This window comes from Myiozetetes cayanensis, unplaced genomic scaffold (assembly GCF_022539395.1).
Source record: "Myiozetetes cayanensis isolate MyiCay16 unplaced genomic scaffold, myiCay2020 scf5-8, whole genome shotgun sequence".
Lineage (NCBI taxonomy): Eukaryota > Metazoa > Chordata > Aves > Passeriformes > Tyrannidae > Myiozetetes > Myiozetetes cayanensis.
In genome coordinates, this window is record NW_026087742.1 from 114655143 (window position 1) to 114674034 (window position 18892).

At 49.1% G+C, this 18892-nt stretch overlaps 1 protein-coding gene and 1 long non-coding RNA gene across 4 annotated transcripts in view; one reads left to right on the forward strand and one right to left on the reverse strand.

The window, feature by feature from the left end:
* DYRK1A (dual specificity tyrosine phosphorylation regulated kinase 1A) overlaps positions 1–2067 on the reverse strand; it is a 63267-nt gene extending 61200 nt beyond the window's left edge. The window contains exon 1 of one of the 2 annotated variants that reach the window (XM_050332805.1): positions 2052–2067. The gene's annotated coding sequence lies outside the window, so the exon portion shown is untranslated. Of the gene's footprint in view, positions 1–1524; positions 1860–2051 lie in introns of those variants that run through there. The other variant, XM_050332804.1, reaches the window with a different exon arrangement.
* LOC126649077 (uncharacterized) lies at positions 1113–17364 on the forward strand. 2 transcript variants are annotated; one of them, XR_007630963.1, is made up of 4 exons: positions 1113–1136; positions 4158–4288; positions 11764–13203; positions 13676–17364. It is a non-coding gene; the product is annotated as an uncharacterized LOC126649077 (long non-coding RNA). The 2 variants fall into 2 exon arrangements; XR_007630962.1 differs by having other exon boundaries at positions 12999–13203.
* Positions 17365–18892: the final 1528 nt, after the last annotated feature.

Consider the following 18892-nt stretch of genomic DNA (forward strand, 5'->3'; position numbering starts at 1 on the left):
CTCAGAGTTATTTCCAGTGTTATTATTCTAATTCTATAAAGTATAATTAATTTTCCAAAAATATCCAACCTACAGAGGTTGGGGGAGGGGGGCCATGGAGGGGAAAAAAAAAAAAAAAGAAAAAGAGAAACAAGTTTACCAAAACTTTTTAGGGCTACAGAGTATTTCAGGGAGGGAAGGTAAATTCTGCTTGGCTACAGGCATGGAATTCAACACTACCAGAAACCAAATGTTTGCTTATTTATCACCAGATATCATCTGTGTATTCTTCAACTCCACGCACCTCTCCTTAAGGAAAATGTAAGGAAATACCAACAAGACAATAAAAAAAGTTGTGGAGTTGTACAAATCCAGACCCCTGTGATACCAAATCCACCTAAGTGTGACTGCAGGGACCCCCTGGCAAAAGTTAACAGGACACTCTAGTTCAGATTAAACCAGGATGCCTGTCAAAAACACGCTTGTTGATTTATTCTGTAGCCAGATATTCTGCCCTTGTTAATTTTAAATAACAATAAATGTTTATTTCCCCCACGACTGGGGAGTAATAGGAGAACTAAATAAGAGCAGCAATGTAGATACAAGATCAAAGAACCCCTATGTGGTCCTTGGCCGGGCTGAACCCAAAACTTCAAAGCTGACCCGAGATTCAAAAACGCACCAATTTCGAAATTTCGAAATCCAGGACTTTTTAATTGCGTTTCGTGATTCCTCGGCGGCGGGAGGGAGCTGCGGCCGCTCCAGAGGAGCACCCAGTGTACCCGAGGAGGGCTCCAATTCCTCCAGCCACACAAAGCTCAGCCCCTACAGGGCTGCGACCAGCTACTAAAACATGGAATCCCAGAACCGCTGAGGCTGGAAAAGCCCTCCCAAGATCATCCAGTCCGCCCCGCGCCCGATCCCCACCGTGTCACCCGGCCCAGAGCACCGAGTGCCACCGTCCAGTCGTTCCCTGGGCACCCCCAGGGATGGGGACTCCGCCACCCTGCCCGGGAAGCGCCGGTGTGTCCCTGTGCCTGTGTGTCCCTGCGTGTCCCTGCGTGTCCCTGTGCTATTCCCAATGCTGCTCCCTCCTCCTCCTCCTCCTCCCCGTCCTCCCCACCCCCCACCGGCGGCATGACAGGCACCTCGCTCAGGTAACTCCTTCCCCATCTCCCCCTCCACCTTTGCCCACCTGCCCACCCTCGCAGGTGCCCGGGCCATCCCGACCCTGCCCTACAACAGGTGATGCTCCAAGTCCCGCCGCCCTCCCCGCGGCCGGCCCGGCCCGAGCCCTCGCACCCGCCCACCGCAGGGCGTTGCGCATAACACCGAGCGGCTCCGGGCGAGCTCCCCTTCCTCCAGCGCCGCCGCCGAGGCCCGGCAAGGCAGAGCCGCGCCGGGAGCGGGGAAAGGCCGCGGGGAGCGCAGGGGCGGGCGGGGATGGCTCCCGCTCTAAGATGGCAGCGGGAGCGCTGCGGCCCCTCCGCCGCGGGCCCGGGCGAGGCGGCCCCGGCTCGTCCCGCGGTGCGGCGTCTCACTCACCCGAGCGGCGGCTTCTCCCGGGGCGAGGCCTCCTCCCTTGGCGGGGCGAGCGGCCCGGGCGCGTCCTCCCGCTCTTCCCCCGCCCGGGGGCCTCGGCGGCGGCGGCGCCTCCTCCTCCTCCCTCGGGCCGCGGCGGTGGCCGCGCAGGGAAGGGGGGCGCGGGCGGCCCGGCGGGTCCCCGGCCGGGCTCTGGGTGTTCGCTGCCCTCACAAAATGGCGCGCGGTCCAAACCTGCGCAGCGCCCGGCGGCGGCTCGGCCTCGCCTCGGCTCGGCTGCGATCGGCGGCCTGAGCCCCGGCCGGGAGCGCGGGGACAGCGGCGGGGGGAGCGGGAGGAGGAGGAGAGGAGGAGGAGGAGGAGGAGGGGATGGGGGGAAGCGCAGCGCCGTACCGAGCCCCCGGGAACTCCTCGCTCCCTCCCTCCCTCCCTCCCCCGCCTGCCAGCCGCTACCTCCTCCCCCTCCCTCCCTCCCCGCCCGCTCCTCCTTCCCCTTCCCTCCCTCTCGCCCTCCCTCCTTCCTCACGAACCGGCTCCGCTTCCCGCACCGCCGCCGCCTCAGTCCCGTCCGCGCATCCCCGGCGGGACCCTCGGAGCGCACTTTTTTTTTTTTTTTTTTGCTTCCCTTTCTTTTTTTTTTTTCCTTTTCCTTTCGCGGTTGGAGGTCGAGACAAGGAGAAAGCGCAAAACAAAAGAGAAATTTAAAAAATAATAAAACAGTAAACCCCGGTATTCTGGCGGGAAAAGACAGCGCTTTGGTGTTTTGTGGTTTGTGGTTTTTTTTTTTTAATTATTACTTCTTTTTTTTTTTAAATTTAAAAAAAAACCCCAACTGACAAAATGGCGGCGGGGCGAGCCTGTTGCCACGGCAACTGTCAATCACCCGCGGCCGGGCGGGAGACGGCGCTGACGTGTGGAGGGAAGGGCGGGCGCTGCTCGCCATGGCAACGGCTCCTTCCCCGTTTCCCCTCTTCTCCCACCCCCACCTTCCCCTTATCCCATCCCTATTCCCGATCCATCCGCGCCCGCCCTCCGGCGTGTGACGGTGTCGGCGGCGCTGCGGGCCGGGATGGCCCCGGCGGGGCGGGGAAGGGCAGCGGCCGCCATTGCCGGTGAGGGGACCCCGCCCGCAGGGGGCGCCGGAGCCGCGGCGGCCGCTTCGAGGAGAGGCCGAGCCCGCCGGGGCTTCCCGCCCGCCCGGCGTGAGGGGAGGGACCGGCCGGGCTCGGCTCGGCCCCTCCGAAAACCGGCGTATTCCCCAAAAAAACAGTTAAAAAAAATGCAATAAGAGGAGCCCGCTGTGGGAGCCCTCGAGTTCCGGAGGGAAGGCGCCTTTCCTCTCGGAATTGCGTCCGGCGGGGTTTTTCTCCTCCCCCTCAGAAAAGGAGTTTAAAAATGCACTAAAATTAGCCCGGTGCGGGAGCCTCGGGCTGCTGAGGACAGGCTCCTTTCTCTCCTGAGGGAAGACGCCTCTCCTCTCGGAAATTGCATCCAGGGGCTCTTTCTCGTTCCCCTCAGAAAAAGAGTTTGAAAATGCACTAAAATTAGCCCGGGTTGTGATCCTAGGGCTGCTGAGGACAGGCTCCTTTCCCCTCGGAATTGCATCACGGGTCTTCATCCTCCCTCTCAGAAAATCAATATATGCCCCAATAAAAAAAAAAAAAAAAAAAAAAAAAAAAAAAAAAAAAAAAAAAAAACACAAAAAAAAATCATTTAAAAATTGCACTAGAAGTTTCCCGGTGTGGGAGCCTTGGGTTACTGAGGACAGGCTCCTTTGCCTCCTGAGGGAAGGTTCCTCTCCCCTTGGAGTTGCATCCAGGGGTCTTTCTCATCCCTCTCGGAAAATAAACGTATTTCCCAAAAAAAACATTTTTGGTTTGGGAGCCTGGAGCTGACGAGGGAAGGCTCCTTTCCCCCCTAGGAATTGGGTGCAGGGATCTTTCTCATCCCCTTCTGGAAATAAATGTATTCCCCAAAAATGCACTAGTGTGGGAGCTTCGAGCTCCTGAGGGAAGGTTCCTTTCCCCTCGGAATTGCCAGGTCGGCGCTGCCAGCCTAAATCTGTGACAGGGTTTTTTTAATTTTTATTTTTTATTTTTTTCTGGAATGCCCACAAAGATCAAAAAGTAGAGTATGGCCTTTATCTAATACTTTAATTCTAACGTGTGATACTTTAATCTAGTCATTTCAGTTCACAGCCGGCCTCCTTGGAGAAATTAGGACATGTTACTTGTTCCATTTGCTTTTTCTCCCTGTTTTAATATTTTTTTAATCTCTGCTTAAAAGGTGGAAATAAGCAGCCAAGGATTGGGGGGGCAGGTGGAGCCACAGCCAAAGTGCCCCAAATAATTGAAGCATTGAGACTTTTACTTAAACACTGTGATCATGGAATCACAGAACAGTTTGTGTTGGAAGGGACATTAAAGATCATCCAGTTCCAACCTCCCTGCCATGGGCAGGGACACCTTCCACCAGCCCAGGGTGCTCCAAGCCCCATCCAACCTGGCCTTGGACACTTCCAGGGATCCAGGGGCAGCCACAGCTTCTCTGGGCAACCTGTGCCAGGGCTTCTCCACACTCACAGCCAGCAATTCCTTCCCAATATCCCATCCAATCCTACTCTCTTTCAATTTAAGGCCATTCCCCCTTGTCCTGCCATCCAAGTCTGTGTGAAAAGTCCCTCTCCAGGGATACGGATGCCGAGGGAACAGAAGGAACACAGTGGAGGAATGGTGGGACCACCCCCTCCATCACAGCACAGTGTCAGGTGAGATGAAATCATCCATGAAATTGCACCTTACAGCCTTGGCAGGTGTCTGGGAGCACCATGAGTTAAGTGGTCCTTCCTCGTTCCCCTCAGCCCTGCAAAGATTCGAGGTCAGTTAGTGCTGCTTTTGACACTTCGCTCTTTGCCTTCGAGTGTGGCCAGGATGTGGTTCTTGTCCAACACCTGAGGGAGCTGGGGGGGTTTATCTGGAGCAGAGGAGGCTCAGGGGGGACCTCATTGCTCTCTGCAACTCCCTGACAGGAGGGGGCAGGGAGGGGGGGTCGGGCTCTGCTGCCACATCCCAAGGGAAAGGAGGAGAGGAAATGGCCTCAAAGTGCCCCAGGGCAGGTTCAGAGCAGAGATCAGAAACAATTTCTCCCTGCAGGAGTGGTCAGGCCTTGCAAGAAGTGTCCCAGGGAGGTGGTGGAGTCCCTGTGTCTGGGAGTGTCCCAGAGGTGTCTGGATGTGGCCCTTGGGGACGTGGATTAGGGGTGACTGTGGTGGTGCTGGGTGAGGGTGGCACTGGATCATCTCGAAGGTCTCTTCCAGCCTTGATGATTCCAAGATAGCCAAGCCCCCTGACATCACCTGCTGCTACCCGGGGGCTCCCAAGGGTTAGATTTTGGCCTGGGGCACCTGCACCCACTGAACATTGTCTAGGAAATCCAGAACATTCCAAAAAGCACCGGCTGTCCTGCATAACCACTGCCCATGTCCTCAGTCAGGAAGGCCAGCTCCTCTCTCAAACAGGGGGGTCCATCCCCGTGAGGATTTCGTAAAGCCCTCTTTGCTGGGCTGGGTGAATGGTGCTGTGCAGTGACACAGGAATTGCTCTGTTGGTCAATATAGGTAACTACAGAGCTCACAGAAAGTTGTTACACTGTTTACTGTAAAGCTGTAACTTCTCGGGGTTTGAGTTTGGAGTTTTTTGTGGGATTTTTGGGGTTTTTTTGTTAACACTTGAAAATATTTTCAGGAGTCTGTGCATTTGCTCAGTCATCCTCTGCTTTTATTTTGCTGGCTATACCCAAGCTTTGGCAACTTGGGCAGAGATAAAATGTCATTTTAAAGATGATGGCCTTCTTTTTAATTTTATTTTGCAGCACAAACAACTAGATATTGGCAGCTTGTTAATACTATTTCAATAATGAAACACCTGCATGGTTCTTCTCTTGTACAGCAGTGTTCTCCTGAGTGTCCTTTTCATTAAAAAGTCAGGGAAGGTTCAGGCTGGACATCAGCAGGAATTTCCTCATGGCAAGGGTGGTCAGGCCTTGGCAGGGGCTGCCCAGGGAGGTTTGGAGTGCCCAGCCCTGGAGGTGTCCAAGGCAGGCCTGGCCGTGGCACTCAGTGCTCTGGGCTGGGGGACAGGGTGGGGATGGGGCACAGGGGGGATCCATGGGCTGGGAGGGCTTTTCCAGCCTCAGGGATTCTGGGATTCTGTTTACACGTTACAGATGATCTACAGAAGTTTCTGTTTTGGTCCTCAACAGCGGAAGGATCGATTAAAATTGAGGAATGAGGTCATTGGGAACTGCAGTTCCACCAGGAACCTGCTCCAGCCACAGGATCTGGAATTAGAGCCGGTGTCAGGATGGATTTGTGTTCTCTGCTGCAAGCAGGTTTAGGGCTAGGATTAGGAATCTTCCAGACTGGGACTCTCCTGCCTCACCTGGAAACCCAGCCCACTGGGTGGGAACAGGACAGAGCACTGGGAGCTGGGAATTCTCCTCTATGCTGGAAATATGGGTAAAGGTTGGGTCCAGCATTTGGGAAATGAGAGACCTCCAAGCTGGGACTTGGCCAGAATCCTGCTCCATCCAGTTTGGGGTTGATTTTCAAACCAGGTGGGCTTCCTGATCCATTGTGTGACACATCCCAGGAGTGGCTGCACTGCAGGGATGGGCAGCTGGCATTGCACAGGGTGGGGTGGGCACTGAGGGGCAGGAGATGACAGGACACTGGCACTGCCTTGGCTGGAAACTCCAAAAGTAAACATGGAGCAAGAGAGATGAACTCCTGAGGGATCCACCTTGGAGAGGAGCAGCTGAGAGGACAGGGATTGAGGATGGAGAGTGAGGAATAGCTCGTGATCTGGACCAAGGGGATCTGAGTTCCTGCTGGTTTCTCCTGCTTTGTTCCCCAGAATGAGTTATCAAATCTTAATTTTTTAAAAAATTTTCTTTAGGAAGGGAGGGACTGTCAAGGCAGGAAAGACTGAGAGTAATTTTATTTAACTCTTCCTCACAAACCACCTGGAGTAGGTTTACAGTACTGGAAAATAGGAGTTTGTGTGTATTCTGTATGAATTAGGAGACTGGCTCGTAAGGAATACTTGGCTTTCTCTTCCTTAGAGGGCACCCCTCAGAAAACAGAACATTCTGGGCCTAAAAGAACCATAATAATTAGAAAAAGCTGAGGAAAAAAAAATAAAAGAAAAAGGACATGAAAAATGAGGAGGAAAGAGTGTAGTGTGGAGAAATGAGATCTAAAAGAGAAAACAGCACACAGCAGTCCGGAGAAATGGAACAGGTGGAAAAGAAACAACAAAACACTCTAATTAAAGCACTACAGTGACACCAGTAATAACTTTTGTGGCCTTCTGAGCACACAGTTTATCAGTAAAACCACCCCTACCACTTTGGGGGTGAAGGGATTTTCCTAATTAAAGGGCTGAGGACTTCCCAAGTCCATGGAAGCTGCTCAGGATTTTACCAGCCTGGGTCCTTCTCTTCCTGCATCAAACTGCAGACAATCATTGTGGTGTCTCAGCCACACATTTACTGACAGGATGACAGAGTTGGGTTGTCCAGCCTGAACAAAAGAGAAGGTTGTGTGGAAACCTCACAGCAACTTCCAGTATCTGAAGGAGCTGCAAGGAAACTGGAGAGGGAATTCTTCAGGAATTGCAGTGACAGGACGAGGGGGAATGAGTTCAAACTGAAAGGTGGGAAATTTAGGTATATGGTAAAAATCCTTCCCTGTGAGGGTGGGCAGGCCCTGGCACAAGCTGCCCAGAGAAGCTGTGGCTGCCCCTGGATCCCTGGAAGTGTCCAAGGTTGTCCAGGTTGGACAGGGCTTGGAGCAACCTGGGATATGGGAAGGTGTCCCTGCCCATGGCAGGGGGTGGAACGAGATGAGCTTTATGATCCCTTCCAACCCAAACCATTCCATGATTCTATGGTAGTGGAATGTGATTATGGATAATATCTCCCAGTTTTTCCCTCCTCACCCTTCCCACATTGACTAGAGGAGTCCATTTTCTTCTTCAGTCTATATTCTGGAATGCTTCATTCCACCATCCAAACTCCAAAAGCTCTCATAGCCGTGCAGTTTTCCTTTGGAATGTGTGCATTTCTGCCTTCCTTCACACAGTCATGGACACCCTGACTTTTCCAGGGCTTCATATTTGTCCTTTGATCAGATGCTTCAGTCCAGAGGACGTGTTGTACCCACAGCAACTCAAACAATCCTCGGTATCCGGCACATCTTCAGGATCTTCAGGAGGGATTTCCCCATAATACAGAACAAAGGTGATGATGCCAACTGTGCTGTTGTGTTTCTCAGGCAAAGCCACCCCAGAGCTCAGTTCCTTTGGGCCACAGTCTGAGGTTCAGTCCCCCAAGAAATTCTTCTCCGTGGGCTGCCTGCTGTGTGGGCTGGCACGGCCCTGGACCAGAAGGTCCTGGAATTGCTGCTGTTGCTTGCTCCAAAAACAAATAAATGTGTGTATCCCTGAGTTTCCTCTGATCCTCTCTGGAGTGGTGGTCGTGGATTCCTCACTCGAGTTGAAGATCACACCCCTAAGTGTGAAAAGTTCCTCAGCCACTTCAAAACATCAGTCAGGAATTCCTGGACATCAGGAGGAGTTTCTTCATGGAAAGGGTGGAGTTCCCATCCCTGGAGGTGTCCAAGGAAGTTCAACAGTGCTCTGGGCTGGGGGGCAAGCTGGTGGTGGGTCAAAGGTTGGACTTGATGACCTTGGAGTTCTTTTCCAACGTAATGATCCTGGGATTCTGTGAGAAGTCCTTCCCCAAACCCATGGAGTTTTCTGGGGAAAGACACCTCTGGGAAAGAGGCTGTTACTTATCCTATGGGAAACACAAACTTGGAAGTTGTATCCCAGAAATCCTCCTGAGACCGCTTTCCATGATAAATCCACTTTCTGTGATAAATCCACTTGCAGGAGCATGGAACAGCTTTCTGTTAAAGTCAGACACCCTGAAGAACTGTGGTTCTTCAAAACTTCTGCAGATCAACTGCTGCAATGTCAAGTGTTCCCCCTCTGGGAACTTCTCTGCATCCTCAGTTTCCAGCTTCTAGAGGAATCTGGTTTCCCTGGGTTTGGAAAGATGAAAGGAAAGTTCTCCAGAGTGTGTTTTGCTGGGTGCCCACATGGCCAACCTCCTGCTAGATAAGAAAAAGAAACTGTAATGAGTTTTAAATTAAATTGCTCTACAGTTGTCACTTATGGTGCTTCAGCGTGCTAAGAAATGGTTCTTCCAGCAGCAGAAGCGGGAATGCTTGGTTGTCTGTCCCTTTTTCCTTCCAGGTCCTCTGTCCTCTCACAGTCCAACACACCAGGAAGATGGAGATGGACTTTTCACAAGGGTCTGGAGTGGCAGGACAGGGGGAATGGGTTCACACTGAGAGTAGGGTTGGATGGGATATTAGGATGAAAATTCTTCCCTGGGAACTGGGACTTAGCTCAGGTTACATGTGGGCAGCTTGGTCTGGTGTCCAACCAAACAGGAGCATTAACAGAATCCCAGAATCCCAGCGTGGGTCAGGCTGGAAGGGACCACTGTGGGTCATCTGATCCCACCTCCCTGCTCCAGCAGGGCCATCCCAGAGCACATGGCACAAGGTTGTGTCCAGGCATTTGTGAGACATCTCCAGTGAGGAGACTCCACACCCTCTGTGGGCAACCTGCTCAGTGCTGGGTCACTCACTGCCCAGCAAAGAAGTTCTTCCTCATATTTAGGTAGAACTTGTGGGGCAGTTCAGCTTTTCCCAAAGTGAGAAATGGTGGAGTGATGACCCAGGATCAATCCTCAACAAAGCCACCAGTTTTCCCAGACTTCTCTGAAGCTCTTTTATTCAAGATCTCTGCCCGAGGTGGGTCTGTCAAAGGGGGCTGGGAATCACAAGGAGTTAAGGATGAGGGTGTAATCAAGAGGCAGTGCCCTCAGACTTATTAACGCAGAATAAAGAGGATTTGTTTTTGTCCAATATGCACATAAACCAAACGAGCTGTGTGTGCATTCCCTGCCATATTCCAGGCTCAGTTTCCTGCCTGGACTGCCAGGCTGGGAGGATACCCCTTAAGTATTCCCAGAGCAAGTTCCCCAGGCTGAATGAATTCATCTGCTTGACTCTGTTGGACCTCACAGTTCTCCATCCCTGGTTTTTTTTTCAAGAGGCTACAGGGCTGTCTTCCCTACTGTCAGTGATTTCCACCCTTGTGCTGGGACTCCAACATTAACCCACCTGCCTGCTGGACTGCTGGGATGAGTGCAAAAACAAGCTTGGAGCAGTCATGGCTTTCAGGTCTTGGGAAATCAGAAAACTTGCAAAGGGTCCAGCCCTACAGGGAAAGAATCTGGGGTAGAATCACAGAATCACACACTGGTTTGGGTGGGAAGGCACCATAAAGATCATCTCATTCCGCCCCCTGTCATGGGCAGGGACACCTTCCACCAGCCCAGGTCGCTCCAAGCCCTGTCCAACCTGGCCTTGGACACTTCCAGGGATCCAGGGGCAGCCACAGCTTCTCTGCCCAACCTGTGCCAGGGCCTGCCCACCCTCACAGGGAATGATTCCTTCCCAGTATCCCATCTAACCCTTCTCTCTGCCAGTTCAAAGCCATTTCCCCTTGTCCAGTCCCTCCATCCCTTGTCCCCAGTCCCTCTCCAGCTCTCTCGGAGCCCCATTAGGCCCTGGAAGGGGCTCTGAGGTCTCCCTGGAACATTTTCTCCTCCAGGTGAGCACCCCCAACTCTCCCAGCCTGGCTCCAGAGAGAGGGGCTCCAGTTCTGGGATGAACTTCTGGTTGTTCTTTGTTAGTGGTTTTCCCTCGGCAGGATGGGAGCGAGTCCAGAGGAGGCACCAAGAGGATCCCAGGGCTGGAGCAGCTCTGCTGGGAGGAAAGGCTGGCACAGCTGGGATTGTTCAGCTGGACAAGAGAAGCTTTGGGGGGACCTGAGTGTGGCCTTGCAGGGCCTGAAGGGGCTCCAGGAAGGATGGAGAGAGACTATTTCCAAGGGCTGGAGGGACAGGACAAGGGGGAATGGCTTCAAATTGAAATAAAGTGGGGATAGATGGGATACTGGGAAGGAATTCCTGTCTGGGAGGGTGGGCAGGCCCTGGCACAGGTTGCCCAGAGAAGCTGTGGCTGCCCCTGGATCCCTGGAAGTGTCCAAGGCCAGGTTGGACAGGGCTTGGAGCAACCTGGACTAGTTGAAGGTGTCCCTGCAGGAGGTGGAACTGGATGATCTTTAAAGTCTGTTTGATGATTCCATGATATGAGAGGTGTGAAAAAAATGGTTGAAGTTGGGGACAATTGGCAGGTGTTGGCAGCACAATCGAAGATGAAGGGCGTTGTTTGCACAAGGGGTATTTCATAAATACCATTTTAAATTGTTTCCCAAGAAATCTTTCATTCCCAAGAAATCCATCAGGCTTTTAAACTTCACTTTTTAAACTTCACCCATGGCCTGGGTGAAGGTGGCAAATCTGTGGAGATGGGAAAGCAGTCTTGAAAACCAAAAGCTGAAAAAATCACCTCAACCCCTTGTTTTTCCCTTCCCTTTTCCAACCTATTTCCTCATAACAAGTCTTTTTCCAACAAACCTCCACTGAGTTTTTGATGTGTTGACAGAGGAGGTTTTCTTTATAAAGTTGTTACCTCAGGTAAGTGAAGACTGAACCCAAATTTCAGGCACAACGTGATTTTGAAGACTTCCACTTACAAATTAGAACAAACCTAAATGAAAAGCATGTAGAAAATTCCAAGTAGCCAAGATGCATCTTTAAAATATGTTTTAAAAATTAATGTAATTACCTGCTCTGTTTATTTATTCTATTTATTCTGTTAGATATAGATAATTCTGTTAGATGCACCCAGGCCATTGTAGGTGTCTCAATATCAAATGTAAGCCCCATATTTGACACATGGAAGCCTGAATTAATACATTTGCTGAAGAACTATATTAATTAAATACCAATTACACAGAGCCAGTCATACACATGGGAGAGACTAATAAAAAAACCAGTGCTCAAATTTCCATAGGTACTTTATATCTGGAATGAACAGAGGGGTTTTCCAATGTGAAACATCAAGAACAGAACACTTTTTGGGCTTATTTTGGGGGTTTGAGGATAGTTTGGGGGCTTTTGTGTGTGTGTGTGTCCAGAATGTTCAGGCTGAGGCAAACATCCAGCTCATCCTTGTTTGTTTTTTTCCATTGTTTGCAGGTTTGCCAACTTGGAAGAAATTTTCTATCCTGGATGTTGCCTCAGGATGATTTTTCTTCTTTAAACCCACCCTTCCCTGGTTTTTGTTTGGGTTTTTTTTTCTTTGCTTTGTTTTGCTTTCAGGGAAAAGAATATTGAGAATTTGGTCTTATTCTGAAAGAGTCAGATTTTAGCTGGGGGAATTTATAAGCAACTGCAAAACAAGTGCAAGTTTAACAGGCTGAAAAAACAGCAGCAAAAATATTTCTAGCTTAGATTGTCACGAGAAAGAACTTTTTGCTGTCTTTTTCCTGTTGCTTTTTGAGGCAGTGAAATCAATATGTAATAAATTGTAGTAAATATCCCAACTTCTGGTGTTAATTTTAACCCAAAACACCCCAAGGCAAATCCTCATGAGGGGCAGGGACAGGACCCAGGGAACAAACAAATGGTATCATTTCCTCTTTTTTTCCTTTCTTAAAAAAGGAAATATTTCCAGGCAAGGTCCAATGAAGCAAAAGTCCTAAAAATGGGTGAGGAATTGGGCAGTTCCAGCCTCGGTCACCACGGGGGCCCTGCCGGGTTTGGGCCGGGCAGTGTTGGGCACACAGGAGATTGTGGCTGTGCCAGGGAAATGAGGCACCAACAAATGCAGGGTTTGAAGTTTCCCTTGTGCTGTCCCATTCCTGAGAAGTGCTGGCCAAGGGGGAGATGGGTCAGGAAATCTGGAGAGGAGTCTCTGTTCCCTCAGGCCCCGATCTCTGCTGGCTGGGACAGGGACAGCACCCAGGGAAGGGCTGGAGCTGTGCCAGGGCAGGCTCAGCTTGGAGCTCAGCACAAGGTTCTTCCCCCAGAGGGTGGTTGGCACTGCCCAGGCTCCCCAGGGCAGTGGGCACGGCCCCAAGGCTGCCAGAGCTCCAGGAGCGTTTGGGCAACGCTCTGAGGGACAGGGGGGAGTGTTGGGGTGTCCTGGGCAGGGCCAGGGCTGGCACTGGATGAGCCTGGTGTGTCCCTCCCAACTCAGGATATTCCAGGATTCTACCCACAAGGAAGTTGCCTTTCTCCCACCATGAGCTCTTGTTTCTTGCTTTCTGAGTTATCCTCTCCCTGCTCTCCGTGATCCGCCTTTGCCGTGAGCAGCTGTCCCAGAGCCCCCACAGAACCCCTGGAGCCCAACCCTGCCCTGCAGAGGAGTTGGGGATCTCCACACGGGTGACCTACTTCAGTTCCTAACTGGCTTTGACACTCTTTTCCAGTTGCATGGATTAAGATTTTTCCTTCCTGAAGTCATCGGGCTCCGGCCGGACCTTTCACCGCTCTGAACCGGGATGGTAAAACTCACAGTGTCTCCCCCTGCCCTTTGCCACGGTATTTTCATGGGAACTTACAACTCATCCAGCTGGGGATGTGGCTTCCAGCAGCTCCCAGCAGAGGATGCCCAAGGAAGAGCTCACAAACAAGGTCAGTGTGCTGTCCCCGAGCATTCCCGCTGTCCAGTCATCTGTGCTTTGGAGTTTCCGCAGGGTGGGTGCTGGGGGAGGGTTTCTTATTTAACAGCCTTTGTATTTATTTAACAGACTTTTCTTCTATTAATTTGATGGGTTGGGTTGATCTCCCAAACAGACAAGCCCAGCATGGTTTGGGTTGGAAAGGACATTAAAAGCTCATCCAGTGCCACCCCTGCCATGGGCAGGGACACCTTCCACCAGCCCAGGCTGCTCCAAACCCCTTCAGCCCGGCCTTGGACACTTCCAGGGATCCAGGGGCAGCCACAGCTTCTCTGGGCAACCTGTGCCAGGGCCTGCCCACCCTCCCAGCCAGGAATTCCTTCCCAGTATCCCATCTAACCCTGCTCTCTGTCAGTTTAAAGCCATTCCCCTTGTCCTGTCACTCCAGGCCCTTGCAAAAAATCCCTCTCCCTTCTTTTTCTCAGGTACTGGAAGGACCTTTTGGGATGTGGAGAAAAGAACTGCACAAACCACTCAATATGCAGAGAACTATGGATTTATACTGGGGTGGGCGTGTTACAATGTTCCCTGGTTTGTTCTCTGTCTTGTTCTCTTAACAATTCCAAATATTTTGATTTGTTTCTCTGAGTAACAGGGAACATTGTGCTGAGATTTTTATAGAAATATTAATCAGAACCCAAAGATCTCATTTGTGAGTGGAAAACCAGCTTAGAGCCCATCCTTGTGTGCACGGAATTTTCCCCCCATGTTCACTATTTTACTACATTATTTTATCTGCCATTTTATTATACGCTCACTCAGCCTTGTAAGGTCTTCAGAGTGAACGTCCCAATTTGTCCTCTACCTTTCCTTTACCTGGATGCTCAGTATCTTTAGAAATCTGTGGCATTTCACTGCTCCCCCCTTCCCCAGATCCTTTAGGAATACATTCAGCAGCACCAGGTCCCTGCAGACTCCCCTTGTGATCCCCCTCTTCTATGAAAACTGACCTTTTATTGTTGTTTTATTTCCATTTCCTGTCATCCAGCCAGTTTTTGATCCAGCCTTCTCTTGCTTCTTGTTGCACAAAGGCCTTTTTAATGTCTTTTTTTTTTTTTCTTCTTCCAAATGATGCTTTGTGTGGGAATCTCATTGCCCCTGGAAATCCTGGGAATGCTTAAACATGGATCTTCATGTTATTGAGGGAAGGGTCACACACTGCAGTGGGCAACTGAGTTATCTCAGAGCTCCTGGGTGGAGCCCACCTGGTCCCCAGGATGGCTTGACCTTGCCTGCTTATATTTGTGATAGATCAGTTAAATTCCCCATAATTCCAAATTCTGGAATGGATTCCACACCTCCAGTGCTGTGGCCAGGTCTGGGCCCCTCAGGACAGGAAGGACATTGAGGGGCTGGAGGAGTCCAGACAAGGGGCAGGACTGAGATAGAAATATTTACATCTAAAATAATCTCCCAGCTCAGAAACAGGGCCCCAACTCATCATCTCATGAATGGTTTGATTTGGAAATATGAGGAATGACTTACAACCCCCAGCTCCTTTCCTGGACCTGCATCCAATTCCGACTCCTTCCACTAGACCAGCTTGCTCAGATCCTCATCCAACCTCACACGGAAGTTAAAAATCATTTCCCTGCTGTCCCTTCCTCCAGTTTAAAGTGTGGCATCAAAACCCACATCCCCCAACATGTTTGGGATGGTGTCTCCTATCTGTAATTGCCAATGGAAAAAGGTATTTTAGGGACTCAGTTCCACAGTTTTACTTCTGCATGACAAGAAGAAAACTAAAAAAAAAAAAATACATGTGTCTGTCTCAGGTGGCTCCAACCATCAGAACAGCCAGGATGTGAATATTAATTACCATTAATTAATTAGCAACCTGCACACCCAGTGACACACTCCTTACAACGAGGAGGAAGAAACATCAGTGGACAAAAGCTGACCCATAATCTGTAATTTTAGACGCGGAGTTTGAAAAGTTATTTATATCACAGCAAAATGTAAACAGCTGAGGGCATGGGTATCACTTACAAGCTATTCCCCCTGGTCTCAAAGCAGTATTTTAAAAAATTAAATTTAAAAATGTTCTGTTTCGGTCTCATTTGAGGTCGCAACAAAACTTTAGTGACCAAGGGAATAAAGTGAGACCAAACTGGTGAGTTGATCCACTCAAGCTTTTGTCACAACAAATATGAGGGATTATTTGTTCCCCCAGATAAATTTTGGACACCACCTTTTTTTGTTCAATGTGAGTGTCAATGTTTTCAGTGTAACCACCACATTTATGTAATTATATTATTTCGGTATAGAAACACCAAATTATTTTTCGAGGCCTGTCAGCACTCAAAGAGTCGATTTTACACATTAATATTTCATTATTATTTTTATATTATTTATTAAAATACTTTACAATATTACTTTAATATAACTTTAATATATTTTAATATAACCCTAATATAATTATTTTAATTTAACATTCTTTAAAAACCCACCTTTTTTAACGCAGCCTGCTACAAATTATTGCTGCTGGCAGGATGCACAAATTCCAGTAGGAATGTGCAACTGCTTTGAACTGCTTTTGTTCTCCATACATGTATCCTACTATAAATGTCTAAATCACTTGTTTTGTTTCATCCGCTGGTTTTTTTTCCACCTCCTACATGTTTGATAACTCTATTTTCCTTATTTGCTAATTCTTTTGAGATGCAAGTAAAGCTCAGTGCAATTTTCAGTCAGTTCAAGCCCTTTTAAACTAGGAGGGAATTCCCTTAAAAATGGTGCAATTTTGCTGGAAAATGAGTTCACTCTTAATGACCTTTGAAATTCCTTGGCCAACATGATGCCTTATGGTGTTATTTATTTTTATATATTTTATTCTGCCTCTCTCAATTTTAACATGACACAAAATCCGGCTTTTTAGACCTTCTGTCTGGACTTTCCCTCAGCTTAGTTTCACCTCAATTAGCTTTTCTCACCTTGATATGGGAACAAATCAGTTTATTTTGGTGCCTTTTGTGGTCTTTTCTCATTAGTTCTTTTAGAGAACCTTGCTAAGATTTAATGTCTGTGCAGTCCCTCCATGTGGTGCAGATATTTCAATTTCTTTATGATTATCTCCCTCCTTTCTGAGGCATTCAGAAGCACCACTATTTATGTGCTCCAGTGCTGGGATTTGGTGGGATTTCTCCACCAGAGATAATGAATTTTAATTTACTTCCTGTAGTTCAGTGTATCAGTTATTTCTTCTATTAACTCCTCGGTGTAACTTAGGCCTTTTGACTCAGATGCTCTAAAAAACAATGTTCAGTTTAGTCAAATGTGCTTGTAAAAACCGTGAAGTGATCTAAAAATTATCCAGCACTGGAATAATATTTGAAGTGACTGTTTGATTAGACTTAATCACCTCTAAACTCCTCCAACCCTGTGTGCTCCACATCCTGCTGATGGCAAGCAGTGAAATCACAGGTGCCTTTTTTGTCATCCCTTTCCATCTCTTGGAAAACTTCTCCTGTTGAATTCCTTGAGGCAGGTCCCTTCCAGCTGAAACCATTCCGTGATTCTGTGGTGCCTCCTCTGGGCTCTCTCCAGCAGCTCCCTGTGCTCCCTGTGCTCTTCCCAGGGCTGGAGCAGCTCTGCAGGTGGAGTAAATAAAACTATGTTAAAAAAACCAGGCTGTGGGCACCAATATTCCACTGAGAAGCCCATTTCCCCTTTAGTTGCGATTTCCTGAAGGAATTCCCGTTCCCAAACCAAGCCTAAAATTGTCAGTCTCACCATTTGTCCAAATTTGGGGTGGATTTTTCAAGTGGATGGACACAGCAGGCCCCTGACAATGACAGGCCTCGGTGCCAAAAATTCCAGCCTTTGCTCTGAGGCTTGAACTGTTTCATTTTGATGAAGTCTTCCCAAATAATTCAGTGGGAGGTGGATCCTCTGTAAAGAAAATCTATGACCTGGATCAACCAAAAGAAAATCCTGTTACTGGAGAGGGAACTTTCATAAGGGAGTGACAGGACAAGGGGGAATGGTTTTGAGTGGAAAGAGTGGAGATTTAGATTAAATATTGGGAAGAAATTGTTCCCTGTGAGGGTGGGGAGGGGCTGGGATAGAATTCCCAGAGAAGCTGTGGCTGCCCCTGGATCCCTGGAAGTGTCCAAGGCCAGGCTGGACGGGTCTTGGAGCAACCTGGGATCATGGAAGGTGTCCCTGCCCATGGCAGGGGGTGGCTCTGGGTGATCTTCAAGGTCCCTTCCCACCCAAACCATGCTGGGATTGTTCCTTCAAAACCAACCACCCTGAGGGTGCTGAACCGTCAGTGCCTGAATTTGGACACGGATTGGTTGGGATCTGGGAGCTCCCGAGGGTTTGTTTGTGGGATGGCTGTTGCTAAGCACAGGGGCAGCTCCAGCCTGTTCCAACGGCAGCTTTTTCTGGACACCAGGCTCCAGTTCCTAGAAATGAGTAATTGAAGTACCTTGGAAAAAGTTTTCCAAGAAAAACAGTGGATTGTGAAAGTGATGGCAAAAAAAAAAAAAAAAAATCAACAACATGCTCAGAAAGCAGCTGTACTATCCAGGTTTGTGGTTTTCTTTTCTGGAGCTCTGATTGGTTGGGGTGAAAAATAAAACATCAAAATCCCTCTTTGCCTGCCCCACAGTAACTCAGAACAGTAATCAGCTCCATGAGGTAAGTGGCTAATATAATTAATCAGAGTTAAGTGCTCCTTTCTCTTTACACTGCCCATTTTCCCTCTTTTCTCTGAATTGTGGGATGACTTTGATATCTCGATTCTTTTCCCAGAACAAAAGATGTTCCTAATTACAGGAATGGGCACTGGGTTTTGCCGAGTTTTCCATAAGCACTCCAGGAGGAAGGGAGCACAGATGGGTTTCAGTACTGAGGGGATGAGGAGGAATAGGACAGAACCTTCTTCCAGGTGCTCCCACCACTGGCAGAGACTCTGTTTTTATTTATTTTATCCGCTTTATTTATTTTAACTTTGTGAAGCTGAAGAAAATACATATTTAGTTTGCTACCTCTAAACACCAAGCTTAAAAACCTGCAGTGATTTATCCTGGATAATAAAACTAAATATAGAGAGCTTTGGAGTCTGTGAAAGGTTTCTTCATTCCCAAATTTCTAAATGGGTTTGCATTCCCTGTCTTCTTGGAAAACAGAATTCCACAGACAATCCCAGCATGGTTTGGGTTGGAAAGGACATTAAAGCTCCTCCAGTGCCATCCCCTGCCATGGGCAGGGACACCTTCCACCAGCCCAGGTTGCTCAGAGCTCCATCCAACCTGGCCTTGGACACTTCCAGGGGCATCCACAACTTTTTCGGGCATCCTGAAGTTGCCGTGCCCCTTCAGCTGTGCCCTTTGGGCACATTCCTTGCAGCGGAATCAGCTTTCCCTGAGCTGCACAGGCTCTGGTTTGTTCAGGATTTCAGTTACTTTGATTGCTAATGAAAAAAAAAAAAAAAAGAGAGAAAAAGGGGAAAAAAGTAAAAGAAAAAGAGCAGGAATCTGCTCTTCACCATCCCTGCTTCTTCACCAAGCCATGGATTAAGAGTGAATTAAAGAATTCCCACTTTAGAATGACTCTGGACACAGGAGCTTGTGCTGTAACACCCCAGTGGAGGCTGCCCTGGCTGCTCAGAGCATGACGTGTGGAGAATGAGGTGG